We start from the raw sequence: 5,293 nt of genomic DNA, 5'->3' as shown, positions 1-5,293 counted from the left end.
TAGGTGAGGGAAGGAGTCCGAGGTTGAGAAGGACTCCCAGTCCGCAAGAAGTCTGCTGCATTCAAGAATCTGAGTCCTTGAAGGAAACCTCCTTGCCACATGTGCTCCAGGCTGGTCAGGAGGGCATAAACGGAGTATGCCACATGGACTTGAGAGAGAGAGAGAGTCGTGTGCGAGGAAATCGGGCCAATTGTTAGTGTTTGGGCCAAAATCATTGGGTTGTATAAAGCTGGCCCCTGCCGACATAATAGTTATGTAACTCGTTGGGCCATACCCATCAATATTTAACCCTAATTTTTATAATTATTTAAAAAAATAAGAACAATTTGCCTAAACAAACATTGTACAAGGAGTAAACTATAATGAACTTCGACAATTGTATTGCAATTGACACTTGTGCACATGCTTTCTTCCTATACCCGTGAGGAATCTGTACTCCACAATTGCACTGTTAATTTGTAGTTGAAGAATGTTGTGATTACTTTTATCACAACAGCGTCCTAATCCTATCCTGTAATATTACTATTACCTTAATGTAATCTCCTGTTCTAAGTTCTGTAATCTCTGATACTGAAAGTTTTAATCTTCCGCCAAATTGAGATGGCTTACACTACACTTGTTTCACTTGCGCAAACGCTTGTTCAGCTTCTGAAACAACATTAGTTTCCCCTGTTTCTTGAAGAAAAACCACAACTTAAATCTCTCCTTAAACACGTGAAGTTCTTGCAAGCATTTCTTGAAGATTTTCCTGAGAAAACCAACAATTTGGAAGCTCGAATGAGGGATGCATCAAATGAAGCTGAGGATATTCTTGAGTACCTATTGTTTGAAGAAATTCTTAGCTTGGATTCAAATGGAGGAACCCCAAGTTTTGATCTTTCACCCTATCGAAGTGCAGCGCAAGTTTCAGAAGCAGTATCAGTAGCTACCGGGAGTAGCTGATGATTTGAAATCTATTGTGGAAGAGGTGGTGGAAATTAAGAGCAGTCTTGGAGTCTAACACCTCCAAGTCAGCGACTCTTCTCATCCTACTTCAGCACTGATGCAGTTGAGTGATTCTTTTGCTCCTACTTCATCATCAGTCTTGCGCTCGCCAAAAATGATACCACGGTTGGATTTGAAGATGCTTGATGGCAATTAAGACTCGGCTTTGCGGAGAGTCGCATAAACTGGAGTTCATTCCAATCTATGGCATGGGTGGCATTGGTAAAACAACTCTTGCTAGAAATGCTTATGATGATCAATTGATTATACAACATTTTCATTCTCGTGCTTGGCTTATGGTGTCACAAGATTATAGCATACAAGAGATGCTTTTCGCTATTGTAGATTCCATCAATGCATTCAATGAGACGTTTGATAAAGAAAAGCATAGCCACGAACATATGGCATAACATGCATACAAAGGTTTGAAGGTAGGAGGTATCTCGTGGTGGTGGATGATATTTGGAGTACCAAGGCATAGGATGACGTGAGGAGGATATTTCCTGATGACAATTTTCATAGTCGGATCATATCAATCACAAGGCTACAAGATGTGGTTGCTTATGCCGACCTTCCAGCCCTCTTCATGAGATCCCTTCATGGATATGGATCAAAGTTGGAATCTGCATAGGCAGAAAGTACTTAAACAAGAAGGATGTCCTTCAAAGCTGGAGAACATTGGAAAGATGATTACAAGAAGCTGCACGATAAATTCTTCCATTTTCATAACGAATATGGCCACACCACTAAAGAATGTTGGTACATAAAGAATGAAATCGAAAGACTTATCCAAAATGGGTATCTGCTAGGATATGTCTGTTGGGAAAAAGCTCGAAGAACATGACCAAACATCAAACAAGAACTAAATAAGGGGAAAGAAGTAAAAGCTTCTCCTCCAGAATCCTCACGAAACAAAGAATTCAAAAATACATTTGAAGGAAAAACTGAAGTCAGTGATCCTCCTCGAAAAGGAATCATATGAATGATTGTAGGAGGCCCAAATGGAGGAACTCCCATCATGCCAGGAAGGCTCAGGTTAGAGAAGCACAACGTAACTATAAAAGAAATAAGGAATGTTGGAGCAATGGAGGATGCCCCCCTATCTAGTTTGGAAGGGTAGAACGTTCAGGTCCCAAAAGCCCTCATAATGACACTCTAGTTATCATGGATTATTGGCCAACTATGAAGTAGGACGTATTCTTATATATTTAGAAAGTTCTGCAAACATATTATTCAAAGAAGCCTACGACCAAATGCAGTTAAGGGATACCCCTCTGGAAAAAGTGAACACTTTCCTCTACTGGTTTGCAGGGAATGTAGTCCATCCTAGGGGCATGGTTTTGCTGCCATTGACCTTAGGTACTGGTACCACTCGAAGGACTTTCTTGTTAAAGTTCCTGGTCGTAGACAATGTTTCCACTTACAACGTCATCCCAGGAAGGCCTACTCAATGCATTCCAAGCCGTGATCTCCACGTACCACATGAAGATCAAGTTCCTTACACGCAGAGGTGTAGGTGAAGTGCAAGGAGACCTCCTCCAATCTCGCAAATGTTATGTGGGGGCCGTGCGTAGAGAACAAAAGGGAAGTAGAGTTGAAGTTCCCAGGGAGGCACCCCAACAAACGTGAGAAGGAGGTTATGGGAGATAATGAAGATGAGAAGACATCCCCCAAGGTCCAGCCAACTGAAGAACTAACGAATGTCGAGATCATGCCCAAGGACGCAAAGAATTTACATGTATTGGTTCTCAATTGGAGGACATTACACGTGAAGAAATAATTCAGTGTCTACATCACTGTGCAGATATCTCATGGACCCCCCCAAGATTTAGAAGGGATCGACCCTAATGTCATCACCCATCACCTCATTTTGACCCGAGAATCAAGCCGGTAAAATAAAAGAAAAGGCATTTTGGGCCTGAAAAAGACAAAATAATCCAAGCTAAGGTTGATAAACTATTAGCAGTGTGACATATTGAAGAGATACAATTCCTGAATGGTTATCTAACGTTGGTACCCAAGCTATGGGAAAAATGGCGAATGTAGATCGATTTCAGTGACCTCAATAAGGCATGCCCTAAAGATTTTTACCCTCTCCCTCGAATCGATCAATTAGTAGACTCTACATATGGATGTAGGATTTTGAGCATGATAGATGCATCACAAGGATTTGACAAATCAATAGAGAATTTTTTCCCTCCAAAAATGTTTTAAGTTACACAAAAATAAATCAAAACATACACCAATTTTCAGAACATATCTCTTTTTTTCTCTCTCTATCTTTACAATGCAAAACGAAACACTCAAAACTGAATTTAGACTTTGTTTTCACTATTGACCTCATTACATACATATGAAAGGTTAATTCAAACCATTGAATTTTTTTATTATTTTTATTTAATTAAATAAAAAAGAAGATAAATAAACTAAATGACTGCAACAATTGAATTATGCATAAAAGAATATAGCTACAATAAGTTATAACCCATTAAAATGATAATCCTAATCCCCTCAAGTTCAATAACTAATTAGTTAAATATATCCAATATATTTTAATTAAATGAAAATTTTACAGCACTGATACTACGTCACTATTATCGCCTAAATAAAGTTCAAAATGAAAATGACCATGAAAATACATTATGATAGAGTTTTTCTTTTTAAATCTATCATAATTAGGGGTGTAAAATCCATTTTTAACCCTACATTGTATTTTAAACCGATTATCATAAATCTTATGGCTAGTTAATAAAACATATCCAATTTCAAAGGAAAGAAAAAAGGAGTATATTTTAACCATACAATCAAAAGTCGTGAGGATAAATTAAATTATTATAATTATTCTATTACTGAAAAATATTAATAAAATATGCAAACTTCATATATCATTTAAATAACATATGAATTAATAGAAAATAATCATTATTCAAAGTTTTCAACCCATATCAAACATAAATAACTGCAATTTTTTTTGCAAAATCTAATTAAAGATCCACTCGTAATATGATACAAATAATATTAAACAATTGTCACATATGTCAGATGTCTTTTCTTAGTTTTCTGATGCACTCATAGTTTAGTACAAATAAGATTAAACGATTATTACGTATGAAGGATGTCATTTTTTTATGTTATTCTTTTCTTTCATATATCAATAAATTATTTGTACACCTTATTTTATTTCCTTTAGTTGTCTTCTATCATAGCAATAATCCGTTCATTTATTTTTATGTAAAATGACCATCTTTATAGAAAAATATATTTTTATGCACTTGTAATATTAAATAAATAAGCTGAAATAGATAAATAAATAAATAAATGCACTAAAACTTTGCGCATGAAGAAAATTTAAATATTAAGTGAAATTTTATTATTTAATTTTTCTATATCAATTAATCTTGTAATAAGAGTAAGAGCTAATAAAATAATACGTATATCAAATGATATTTTTACCATTTCATATTATGACAAGCAAAAGTTAATTACCATACGAGATGGAACCTTAATAAATAGCACTAGCAACAATAGCATACTCAATTCGTGTAGATAATGGTATGATTATACTACTCAAAAATATTGATAAATTTGAAAAGTACTTATAGTATGCCATTTTGATTATCTAAAAAAAATAGAAAAAATAAATATATGCTATTCTCTTAAAGTAAAACAAGAATGCATACAAATACACTTTTCAAGTACGATTAAATCTATCGATGATATAATTTAAGTAAAATATTTAATTTAAGTTGCGAACTCTATTTTAACCTTGCATTTTATTAAAATGTGATACTTCCATGGTGACCTAAAATATACAAATGGTTTAATTTAAAATGATGATAGAATTTAAAATTTTAAATGTATTGATTATATCAAAATACATATAAGAATTTTAACCAACCACTAACCATACAAATTAAGTTTATCACCATCAAAATAGAGATTATATACTTAATTATGTATCTCAGTAGGGATATATACTCATAAATACTAAAAATAATATGCTAAATAGTTCGAAACTTTATGCACGATATTCTATCACTAATTTTATAATCTTTGCAAAACAGAACTATTTCAAGTGTTTACAACTTTTTTTTTTGCGTGTTCTTTTATTTCAATAATTATTGACAAAATACATAAAGAAATAATTATTTATTTATTATGTTACTAAAAGTGGTAGTGATGTTTTAATAAATAATTAATTATAGTGAAAGTGATGTGATTAATTATAAATGATATGATTTATGAAATATATAATTATTATGAATTATTTACCACACATATAATTATATATAATTCAATTCACCAACAA

The 5,293-nt window shown here is 33.6% G+C and overlaps 1 pseudogene; it reads left to right on the top strand.

The window, feature by feature from the left end:
* The first annotated feature begins 600 nt into the window (after positions 1–600).
* LOC110011316 lies at positions 601–2,504 on the top strand (annotated as a pseudogene).
* Positions 2,505–5,293: the final 2,789 nt, after the last annotated feature.

Source organism: Sesamum indicum, unplaced genomic scaffold, assembly GCF_000512975.1.
Source record: "Sesamum indicum cultivar Zhongzhi No. 13 unplaced genomic scaffold, S_indicum_v1.0 scaffold00139, whole genome shotgun sequence".
Taxonomy (NCBI): Eukaryota; Viridiplantae; Streptophyta; class Magnoliopsida; order Lamiales; family Pedaliaceae; genus Sesamum; species Sesamum indicum.
Note: the sequence above shows the minus strand (reverse complement) of the source record. Positions and strands in the feature narration are given on the sequence as shown.